The following is a 12,673-nucleotide window of genomic DNA, read 5'->3' on the forward strand; positions in this document are numbered from 1 at the left end:
ATAGCTAGCTTGCCCTTGTCCTTCGCCTCATCCATTTGGATCTTTAGATCCAAAAGTGCTGTCTCCGTTCCATGTCTGGGTCTGAAACCAGATTGCCTAAATCCTAGAAGGTTGTTTTCCTCTAAATGTTTCTGGATTTGCAGATAGCGAACGCGGTCCAAAATTTTTAGAAGGAATGGGACGGTAGTGATGGGCCTGTAGTTGGTGGGGACATTTGGGTCCAGGTTAGTTTTTTTTAGAAGAGGCATGACCCAGGCTTCCTTGAGGTTGTTAGGAACCTGATTGGAGGAGAATGAAGAGTTTATCAGGGAGGCGATGAAATGGGCTATGTTTTTAGCTCCAGCCTTGATAATCCTGGCAGGGCAGACATCACCTTGGCAATGGGAAGGTTTAAGGCTTTTTATGATGACCTCTACTTCCTTAGGAGTTACTTTTGAGAAGGAGAATGGGATGCAGGGGTGTAAAGTATTATTTGGGTTAGGGTGGATGGGCTGGGAGCTTGTGAGGCTAGCCTTTTTAGCTTTGATCTTATTTTGGAGTAGTGTTATTTTGTCTGCAAGGGCTTGTTGGAGTTTAGTGCACCAATCAGCGTTTTTGTTGCAGTCTTGTGCGGGAGGCGCCAGGGAGTCGAGCTCTTTTAGTATACTAAAGAGTTCTTTAGATCTGGATTTGGCATTTTGGATTCTGGAATTGTAGGTGCATTTTCCCCCCATTCCACTCATAGCCAGAGTTCTGCGCAGAATGAAGGAACAGGATTGCTCCATGATCCTGATAGCGCCGGACTGGGCGTGACAGATCTGGTACCCGACTCTGCAACATCTATCCCCGTGGCCTCCAATTCGCCTCCAGGCTCATCAATACCTCTTGAGTCAGCAGAACCACAAAGTCCTCCTCCACAACCCAGCAAGCCTCTCCCTCAAAGCCTGGTCCCTGAACAGCGCAAACTCCTGAACTTGAACCTTCCAGCGGACTGCTGGGACAAAATCAGGGCCTCTAGAGCCCCCTCAACAACGAACACCTACGTGCGGAAATGTACCCGCTTCTCTGTGGTGTTAAACAGCTACGATTAACCCACTTACAGCTTTAGTAGAACAAATACTACCTTACTTATTACATTTGGCCAGGAACGGTCTCTCCCTATCCTCCAATGTTCACCTGTCGGCCATATCAGCATACAGGACGACTCCAGAAGCGCAGTCATTACTCTCTCTTCCGGCCATCAACATCTTCCTCAAAGGGTTGATGCATACTTATCCTCCTACACCCGCTTCAGTTCCTTCCTGGAGCCTGAATACTGTGCTAACGGTTCTCATGGAACCCCCTTTCTAACCCATTCACAGATGTGAAATAAAATTCTTATCTTGGAAAACAGCTATTCTGATAGCTATGACTTCGGCCAGGAGGATCAGTGAATTACAAGTCTTGTCCTCAGAACCTACTTTTACTTTGTTTCAGCAAGACTGCGTCATTTTGAGGACACACCCAAAATTTCTGCCCACGGTCTTATCGGAAATGACACAGAGCGCATAGTTCTACCATCTTTCTTCCGGAACCATACCTCAGAGGCGGAAAGGGCTTTACATTCCCTAGATTTGTCTAGGGTTTTGAAATTCTACTTGCAGAGAACTTTGCCTTTGTGGGCCGCAAGAAAGGACAACATATCTCCAAACAAAGTCTGGCAAGATGGGTCTCGTTATGCATTACCCATTGTCATCAATTGTCATCAATTGAAGGGCGACCCTCTCTCTAGACCACCTTCAGCACACTCCACCAGAGGAAGAGCGGCATCAGTAACGTTTCACGCAGGGGTTCCCTTGAAGGACATCTGCAGAGCTGCTACATGGAGCACTCTGCACACGTTCGCTAAGCACTACTGCTTAGCAGAAGATGCCAACAAAGAATCTGCAGTTGGACAGGCAGTGCTCCGCCACATCTTTGCATAAGTTAGGACCAGCCTATTTTCCCTCCTTTCCCTGAGTATGTAACCTTGGTGTTGCTGCATGGTAAAGAGTTGTCAGAAATATTGTTTTTCTGCATCTATGCCTATATATATATTATGGTGGTATTTCAAGCATCTGAATCGATCAAAGGTCCAATGCTGGAGAAGTCTTAGGGCCTTATCACGAGTCTGGCGGTAACCCTTAAATGCAGTGTTAGTGCTATTACTGCCGCATTTAAGGGTCCGCCAGATCATGGCTTTGGCGGATTTCCCCCCGCTGTGAGCTCGGGGGAAATATGCAGCAAAATTGCTGATTTTCGGTGTGATTACCGCCGGCGGGAAATCCGCCGGCGGTAATAGCACAAATTTTCCCCATTGGGCCCAATGGGGAATGAGGAATTCCTGAATAGGCCCAATGGGGAATGGGCAATAACCCGTGATCCGGCGCTAATGGCACCGGGTGGGTTTGGCGGTAGGGCTATTAGCGCCAGCGCTATTAGCGCCAGCGTTACCGCCCAACTCGTGATGAGGCCCTTCGTTACTTACCTGTAACTGTATTTCTCCAACATTGGTATCTTTCATAGATTCACATGCGCCCACCCGCCTCCCCTGAGGCTGCTCCTATGCACCCATCATAGTGTAGTTCCTACGGTTCAAAATCTGAAGATAGCTGCCTAGGGCGGAGCTTAAGCCCTGCCACCTCATTGGTTGGGGCCATAAATGACCAAAGTGAGGTGGAGGGACTACACAATGGAGTGGCTCATAGGCCACAATGGGGTATCTACATGCATTCTCTAGGGTAGAAGGGATGTATATTAAAACATTTTCATAATTAATTTTTATCACCGAGGATTCCCAGTCTGATGACGGGGAATATTTATGCAGGTAAATCTATGAAAGATACCAATGCTGGAGAAATACAGTTACAGGTAAGTAACTAAGAATTGTGTCGCCACCAACATGAGGAGGACAGCTTGGCTTAAAGCAACTAAGTTTAACCCCGATGTGCAGGAGCGCATCCTCAACCTGCCCTTCGAGAGGGGGGGGGGGTTACTTGTTTAATTCAACAACGGACGAGGAGCTGGACAAAAAGAAAAACAGCTCCCAAACAGCTAGGTCCCTGTCAATTCTAACCAAGACCTATAACCAGAGTTACCCATGCTCTGACAGAGGTCATACCTTCGGCGGCTTCAGGGGCTTTCAGGAGTGCCGCTCCAGGCAGCTGGATAGGTCACCCAGCCAGCATCAGTGCAAGCAAAACAAATCATCTAACAAGGGGTTCTTCCAGTCCTCCTCCCAGGCAGTGCCGCAGAAGGAAAGAAACAGTGACGGCGCCATCGAGATCCACAGTTCTCCGGTGGGGGACAGGCTTGCTCTTCACATTCATTCCTGGCGGGCAAGGTTCACTGACCCATGGATCCTCTCAGTTGGTTCCCCGGGCTTCCGCCTGCCGATACCTCTATTTCCTCTTTCCTCCCCCCTCTCCCACAGATTGGGACTGCAACTCTTCTGTCTGAGATCCGCTCGCTCATGGCGAGTCAGGCGGTGGAGGAGGTTTGTTAGGGAGAATTCTTTGTAAAGGCTAATTTCCCAAACCTAGTGAGTCCCCCAGCAGCTTTGCTGGATTTTTAGGGTTTATTTTTTTCTCCTGCTAAGAGTGAGACTCTTTTTTCCTCCCACTCTTAGACATGATTTGAGGTGTTCCTTTGACTTTGTATGTCTTTTATGGGCTATGGGGTCCTTTACCCCATAGGGCCTCATGTGTTTTTGGTATATGGGTTACACAGCACCCTCCGGGCTGTAACCCAGGGGTGTCATAGCGACCCCCAAACATAGAGTCCATACCCTGGGACTGACTACTGTCTCCCAGGGCATGTAAAGTCACCATTGGCTTTACTAGTCTCAAATTGTGAACAGAACCAGTACAAACCATCCTATTGTGGACGTACTGGTCGGGGCAATTCGATTACCCCGGTGTCTGTTGTTCGAGGGGGCACGGTCCGGTCCCCCCCGACTGAGTTTTGGCTGGTGGCAGTGGATACTACTTTTTATATTCGACCGCAAATATATTCCTATGGGATTTTCCCATTGTTCGAGGCTACCACTTTTTAAAATAGCCTCGAACATACCGCCGGTTTATTAAATTAATATAAATTCACCGGTTGGTATTTTTTGCCGCAACTTGGTTCCAAAATGGCGTTTGTGTTTGCTTTTGTGACTACAACCCAAGTCGAGCCCTTTGTTCTACTTTTTGGCGGGCTTCTCCACAGAAGCCTCCAAAAGTGGTGCCACTCTGTCTGGGTACCACAGGAGGTGTGGGAGGGGTTTTAGGCACCCTGGACTGAGTTGCCTTGGCAACTCAAGTCGCACTCTTGTGTGATTGGCCCAGTGGTGAGCCACCCGGCTCACCACTTAGCATGTTTGAGTGACAGCTAGGACTGATGAATGGGGGTTTTCTGCATAAAAGCAGGGCTTTGGGGACTGGGACTTCAGACGTCGCCACAGGACCAAAGAATCCGAAGAGGGAGAAGCAGAGCCGACCTGCAACGACGACACCACCGGTGGAGCCCTGCTGAACCGACTCACCACTTCTTTGAAACGACAGAGGAGATCTTCATCCCGAAGAGCCTTCTTCATTTGACTGGTGGGGATAACCAGTTTGCCCTCCTTTTCGCCTTCCCGGATCATCTCGTGGCCGCCTTGCCTGTGCCAAGCACCCCGGCAACCGGGATACCACGTTTTTCCACTACCGCGAATAAAAGCGTAGTATCTTTTAACCGGAGAACTCCGCGGCTGGTTTCTTCCCTGGCAGTGCAACGACCTTCAGCTTTCCTCCACGTTGAGACCATCTCTTCCTCTGGACGACGCCGCGACTTGCACCCGCTGCCAGGAACTGCCCCCGCTGGAGGATTCTCTCCACTTTCAAGGTACTGTGTCCGCCTGGCCTCCCTCGCAACGGTCTGTGTGGGGTGTCTCTTAAATCCTCAACTTACCACTTGGGTTGGCCCTAGGCTGGCTAACTGACCTTTTCTGAGCTGAACTGATTCCTTTTTAAACTCTCTGCAATACTCTCCAAGCCTTTTAAACTGTGGGATCTTGGGCGCATTGGTGTTCTACTCTCTCCAAGAGGGAGCCTGGCCTCTGAACTTTTTGCTCACAAGTAGACTTTGACTTTCCTGCCTTGCTGAGTGCTTCTAAAGTATTGTGTTGTGTGCTGTTTCTAATTTCTGCCTTTTCCCTCCCTTTTTCTTAACTTATTGGAGTGCCATCTTTAGTTAGGCGCTCACCTCTGTCTGAAACTAAGTGGTGTTAACTAAGACTTGTCTAATAAGGAATAAGGGATGTATATATATTAATAGTGACTGTGTTTTTGAACTTGCTTACAATAGTGCTAGTGTTTCTAAGTGTGTCTTTAAATAAATAATTATATACTTGATACCAAAGCTCTGGTCAGTGTTTGCTTGTGCTACTGTATTTTGGTACCTATCTTGTATACTCTATATACTGTCTAACTCTTCTTGAGAGAAGTCTGGCTGCTCAGCCACAGCTACCAGGTAAATCTGGGTGGTACAGGCTGCTACCAATTGGGTTTACTGCCAACACCTGTAGTCTTAAGCCTTTTGCAGTGGTCCCTAAGGGAACTGCACAGGTTTCTGCCTAACAAATGGTTCCCCAGGCCCATGATCAGCCACCAGTGAAGAAAAGGAAGCGTCATCCGACGCCTCCATTTCAGCCTCCACATCTGGCCCCCAGCGGACCCAGACACAGGTATGGGGATGGATGCAGCCATGACAACGACAGACGAGGATATCGTTGCAGTGGGCAGCGGGTGCCCCTACCGGATGAGGTGGGGTTGTTCCATTCCAGAAACGCCAGAGCCTCCAAGCTATTCCAGCTTGTGCCGAAGAAACCAGGAAGAAGGGTTTCTTGTACCTGCGGCACAAGGCCAGGAGGAAGACAATCATGGTGGTGCCCCTTCTGGACGAAGTGTGGGAGGAGGGCCTGGCCCTCATGAAGAACCCTTGCATGGCTCCGGTCAAACGGGATACGCTAGAGAAGAAGTACTGGGTGCCAGAATCTGCACCCAAGTGCCTGAGGTCTCAACCATCGCCGGATTCGCTGAAATCGGCAGCCGCAAGTAAACTGTTGGCTAACCCATCCTCATCTTCATTCCCTCGGGACAGCGAGGGGGAAGAAGATGGACGGCATGGGAAGGAAGGTGATTTACACCACGGCGTCCACCATCAAGGCACCCAACGCACTGGCGATCCTAGCCAGGTATGACGGGGAACTATGGTACAAGCTGGGTCCGATTTTGGAGTTCCTCCCCGACGATAAGAAGATGGAGGCAATCGCTCTGTTCCAGGAAGGGGAGGTAGCATCTGATCACGCCATCACAGTGGTGTTGGACGTTGCCAACATGGGGTTCTGACAGATGGGGAAGAGTGTCTGCCTTCATCAGCAAGGCTGGATGAAGGCCACGATTTTCCAGCAGGAGGTCCAAGCGAAGGTACTGCACGTGCCCTTCGGAGATAACCTATTTGGGAAAGTCGCTGACGAGTCCCTACGGGCCATCAAGGCGGATACAGAGATGGCCTGTTCCCTGAGCTCCCTCCAGCACTGATCTTCCTTTCGATCGTCCAGAGAAAAGTCGAGCAGGTATTCTAGAGGTTTCTCCTTGTCCTACCCTCAGCCTTACAGATCCACAACTCAGGAAGCCTAGAGAGGCTGTTCCCAGGACTATGGTAGCGGAGGACAGCATTGCCGTTGCCCGCAGGACAGGACACCAGCGCCGAAGCAAGCCTGAGCTGACCAGGTAGTTGGTTCCCCGCCCATACACCCCGGTGGGAGGCCGGCTGACGATGTTCGTCAGCGAATGCAAAAAGATCATCCGACAGATGGGTGCTGGATTCTCTTGCTCAAGGACATACCCTGTAGTTTCAGCGCAGGTATCTGCAGATCCCTCCGGTGGCCTGTCAGGAGCAGCACATCCCTCAGCTCCTGTAGGAGGTACAGGCCATGCTGCCAAAAGGGGCGATAGAGCTAGTTCCCCAGCGACTCCCGGGCTCCGGAGTCTATTTCACATGCTTTTTGGTCAGAATGAAGACAGGGGGCTGGAGTCCCATTCAAGACCTACGACGTCTGAACAAATATCTCAAGTCCCAAAAATTCAGGATGGTCACGTTGCAGCATGTGCTCGGCCAGCTGGAAAATGAAGACTTCTTGACGTCGCTGGACCTGAAGGACGCCTACTTAAACGTCCCCATTCATGGGAACACTGAAGGTTTCCACATTTTGGAGTGCAGGGACAGCACTACCAGTTCAAAGCCCTACCTTTCAGCTTAAAGTTGGCCCCCAGAGTGTTTATGAAGTGCCTGGCACCAGTGGCGGCCCATCTATGCCTACAGGGCATAAAATGTCATGATGCCCGCTCCCGGGGAGCCGGTTGAAGCCCTGCGTCCCCGCAAGCGGACATCCAGTCCCCAAGGAAGGACCCAGCAACCCCATATAGGGGCCCTTTGGACAGAGTCCTGGCGCCTATGGCGCCAGGCTCATAAAAGACATCAGTCCTGGCGCCATAGGCGTCAGGCTCATTATGGGAGTGCTTGGGTGCACTTACCTGATGCAGACCATGCTGCAGAATCCCGGCCTCCTTGAGGCCTGAAAGGAACTACTTTGCCTGTGGGACTAATTTACCATCCGGGCGTGGTCGGGGAAGGATACATACCTGATTGGAGGAAGGATACATACCTGGAACTTCTTCCAAGGCTATTTAAACCCCACCCGAACAGCCACACGTGCTTCGCGTTGTTCTGCATCTAGCAGCTGGACGCTCACCGTGTCTGCTCCTGCATCCTGACTTCTGCCACGCCTGCCAGCATCCTGGATCACCTGCAAAGGAAGAGAAGAAGAGAACAGAAGAAGGAAAAGTCCTTACCTGCTAAATCCGCATCCCAGAGACATCTCGCCGACAATCCTGAAAAGGAAGACTTTAATTTAAAAGCTCATCGCGTCGATCGCTGCAGCGCCGCATTCCACTCACCTTTACAGGGCGCCTCCATGTTCAGCAGCGATCATCCGGATTCGCAGTCACGCCCCAGCGCCTAGGGAGAAAAAGACCAGAACAAAAGGTGAGAGAGAGAAGGGAATAAGGAAAGCTAAATCTCCATGTTAAGACTTACCTGTTGATTCATTCCCTCTTCATTTCGGGTCCGCGCCGCATCCTGGCATTTCCGGACCCCGGCCCCTAAGGGGAAAAAGAGACATCAGCGTTAATGAGCGAATGAAAAGACATTACCAAAAAAACTCTCATTAAAGACTTACCTGATTTCTACAAGGATTTCACCTCTCATCTCGGGTCGGTGCCTGTTCCCCGACATTCCGTACCCCGGTCCCCATGGGGAAAAAGACACTAGCATTAATACATGGACACAAGGGGAACCTCTTATCAAAAAACGTACCTGGAAGCCAAGCAAGTTTGGTTCTCACCAATCCAAAAATCCAGTGAAGTAACTGGATACCAACGCGCCCCTGCATCAGAAGCAGGATGGAGAGCTCGTCCTTCCAGACCCTAAGAAGGATACTTCTGCGAGCCAGACAAGCCAGATTTCGGGGCCCGGTCCAGTCCGTCTTCCGAACCCTGCGCATCACCTTAGAAGAGGTCACAGCAGCGCGAACCAGGCCAGCGCCTCCGTGGGAGTCAGGTGAGCGTAACGGAACGCAAAGCCTTCCTACAAATTCCCACCCAGGCGCTATGGAAAGTTCTGAGACTGATCAGTTGGCCCAATTACTGGGGGAATTACGGGCCGAAGTACATGCCGCTCCTCAAGAGACTAATGCCCTCAGGAGGGAATTAATAATATCAAAGGAAAGAACTGATGACCTGGCCAGACAGCTTTTGCAAGGTCAAGCTGGGCCAACTCCTCTACCCGGTTCCGGAGGGAACCCCGCTCCTGTGGTTTTCAGTAACCCTGTGCAGATTAATCTAACTGGAAACATGCCGCTGGCCCCACCCAAACGCTTTGCTGGGGACCCCAAACGATTCGCCGTATTCATGAATCAGTGTTGTTTGCACTTCCTATGCAGACCTGGGGCCTTCCCTAATGATCAGACCACGGTAGCCTTTGTATTGTCATATCTCAGCGGCTGCGCTGCCTATTGGTCAGTTCCACTGGTTACTCAAGATGACCCGATTCTCCGTGATTTTCAAAGGTTTCAAGCAAGCATGGAAGGTTATTTGCTCGACACTCTCAGGGGCAGGCTCTGGATGACGAACTTCTATCCCTGCGACAGGGCAATCAGGACCTCCTATCCTATATTGCAACCTTAAATAGACTAATTGTGGAAACGGGATGCCCAGAGGATAAAAGAGTCAAGTTGTTTTATCGAGGCCTTCCCGGAGAACTTAAAGATGTCTTGGCCCAAGTTGTAAATCCGCCCCAAGAATGCACAGAGTATATAGACTTAGTGGTCCAATTGGATCACAGACTTCAAAACAGAAAAGCAGATCGGTCCAGGTTTGAGACCCGGGTGTTGGTCAAGACCCATGCTAATCCCAAGGGAGTTGATGTCTCTGAGCCTATGCAAATTGGAGGGGTTAAAGGACCCTTAACTCAAAAGGAACGTGAAAGGAGGCGGCAGTTAAAATTATGTCTTTTTTGTGGGAATTCTGGACACTTTCTACGAGATTGCCCGGCAAAACCGCCCCGAAAGGCGGTAGGAGCCGCTGATAAAAACCATGAAGACTCTGTTTCGGGAAACGACTCCGCCCGACAAGTGTAGGGGTCCGCTTGCCGAGCTTGAAAACTAACTCTCAGACCTCGCATTTCATTGTGCCAATGGTTCTCGTAGATCCAGAACAGCCTAAGCGGTTGCATGCAATAAAGGCATACATCGATAGTGGGGCTATTGGAAACTATGTGGATCGTGAATTGGTCTCTAGGATTAACCTCCCTCTCCGTCCTAAAACCAGCAAAGATGTCATCACCACAGTCGATGGAACTGAAATTGCCTCTGGACCGGTAACACATTCCACTACTGAGGTGACTCTTATTGGTCCCGACGGCCATCGGGAGGGTGTTGTGTTTGATGTAATCAAGGCTCCACAGTTTCAGGTTATTCTTGGAATCCCTTGGTTAGAGACACATAATCCTCGAATTGATTGGCGAGCTAAGAGAATAACCTTCCTGGATTGTACACAAACCTGCTACCCAGAAAACCTGAAGATTAATCTAGCATCTGTAACCTCTGCCTCCATGCAACTACCTCCGGAATAGCAAGACTTTCAGGACGTCTTCCAAAAGGAACAAGCCAACACGTTACCTCCTCACAGATCGTACGATTGCCAAATCGATCTGGTGCCCGGTGCACAACCCCCTTGTAGCAGGATTTATGCCCTTACCGAACCTGAGAATCTGCATTTGAGACAATATTTGGATCAATACCTAGCTAATGGTTTTATTCGCCCGTCAAAGTCCCCGGCATCCTCGGCTTTGTTCTTCGTGCCCAAAAAAGAAGGCGACCTTAGAACTTGTATCGATTACCGCGCATTGAACCAGATAACGGTTAAAAACCGTTATCCTCTGCCTCTGATCCCTGAACTCCTTGACCAGGTGAAGGACGCTTGCATATACACCAAGTTAGATCTCCGGGGGGCTTATCATCTGGTACGAGTTAAAGAAGGCGACGAATGGAAAACTGCCTTCCGTACTAAATACGGATTATTCGAGTACCATGTGATGCCTTTCGGATTGTGTAACGCGCCGGCTGTCTTCCAATACTTAATGAATGATGTCCTTCGGAACTCATCGATGTTTGTGTTGTCGTATATATCGATGACATTCTGGTGTACTCCTCTTCTGAATCTGATCACAGAAAACACGTCAGGGCAGTACTTGAAAAACTGCGCCAACACAAACTATTTGCTAAATTGGAGAAATGTGTTTTCCATACCACAGAAGTCGAGTTTCTAGGTTTCATCCTAACACCCAAAGGAGTCCGAATGGACTCAAGAAAAGTGGATGCCATCCTCAAATGGCCATCACCTAACTCTGTAAAAGGGGTTCAAAGCATGCTCGTCTTTGCCAATTTCTATCGCAGGTTTATCCCGGAATTTTCACGCGTGGTACAACCCATTACTGCACTCTTGAGGAAAAATAAACGTTTTGAATGGTCTGAAGAAGCCGAGCAGGCCTTTCAGGATGTAAAAGCTAAGTTTACCTCCGCACCTATATTGAAACACCCGCGTCCAGATCTCCCTTATGTCGTCGAGACTGACGCATCCAGCCTAGCCATGGGAGCTGTCCTGTCCCAAAGAGATCCCGAAACCAACCAACTGCATCCCGTAGCATTTTGGTCCAGAAAATTCTCGGCACCCGAGGTTAATTATGCAATCACGGACAAAGAACTGTTAGCCATTAAGTCCGCTTTTAAAGCCTGGCGGCATTATCTGCTTGGCGCTCGACATACCATCACAGTGATCATTGATCACCGGAATTTACAGTATTTGAAAACTGCCAAGGCTCAGTCATCACGGCAGCTCCGATGGGCTTTGTTTTTCGCTGAATTTGATTTCGTGATTACCTATCGACCTGGCTGCAAGAATGGCAAAGCAGACGCCTTATCCCGAATTGGAATGGGAGAATCTGATACAAACTCAGAACCAGTACCAATAATTCCCGAACAGAGGATTCTAGGCATGACTTCGTTACAGACGCTTGAAGACATTCAAGCCAGAGTGAAACAACTCCTGGACCCTACAACCTTACAGGAATGGATACAAAAGGGATCAGACTTTACCATAGATAATGGTTTACCTTATTTCCAAGGACGCTTATTCCTGCCACATAAGGAATTACACAAACTAGTTATTTCCGGTTATCATGATGCATTAATAGAGGGACACCCCGGTATTGCCAAGACAGAGGAAAAGGTGAAATGACAATTTTGGTGGCCCTCTTGGCGAAAAGATGTTAAATCTTTTGTGATGTCCTGTGGTGTTTGCGCTCAAAATAAAAGTCAAAAGAAAAGACCAGCCGGTCTCCTTCAACCTCTAGACCTACCACCAGCACCCTGGCACACCCTATCAATGGATTTTATTACGGACCTGCCTCCTTGTTCGGGGTACAATACTATTCTGGTAATTGTGGATTTGTTTTCCAAAATGGCCCACTTTATTCCTTTGAAAGGTTTACCTTCACCTTCTGTCCTAGCCAAAGAATTCCTCGAAAATATTGTTCGGCTACATGGATTCCCATCTATACTAATCTCTGTCCGGGGAAGCCAATTCATTTCCCACTTCTGGCGCAAATGTTGTCAAATGACGCAGATCGACGTAAGATTATCGACCAGTCACCACCCTCAGACCGATGGTCAGACCTAGAGGACAAATCAGACCCTTGAACAGTACTTACGGTGTATGTTACAGCAATCTGAAAGCAACTGGAAAGACATTCTTTGGATAGCCGAATACGCATATAATAATTCGGTACATTCTGGAACTGGCCACAGTCCTTTTTATACTTTGTTTGGGCATCACCCTCGAACCTCAAACCTTGACTCAGCTCAGAACCTCGGAATGCCTGCAGTAGAACATCTTCATTCTACAATTACCCAAGCCTTCAAAGAGGCAACTACGCATTTACAACAAGCCAAGAGAAAATACAAGGAGAATGCTGATCTACATCGGAGTGAAGCACCTCCGTATCAGATTGGGGATCAAGTGTGGTTAGCTAC

The 12,673-nt window shown here is 49.2% G+C and overlaps 1 protein-coding gene across 11 annotated transcripts in view; it reads left to right on the forward strand.

Annotated features, from left to right (window-relative positions):
* The window catches only part of RCBTB2 (RCC1 and BTB domain containing protein 2), a 1,530,600-nt gene that overhangs the window by 638,195 nt on the left and 879,732 nt on the right, over window positions 1-12,673 (forward strand). The gene's annotated exons all lie outside the window — the stretch shown is intronic.

The sequence above is a fragment of the Ambystoma mexicanum genome, chromosome 7q (genome assembly GCF_040938575.1).
Source record: "Ambystoma mexicanum isolate Mex_15411 chromosome 7q, UKY_AmexF1_1, whole genome shotgun sequence".
NCBI classification, from domain to species: domain Eukaryota; kingdom Metazoa; phylum Chordata; class Amphibia; order Caudata; family Ambystomatidae; genus Ambystoma; species Ambystoma mexicanum.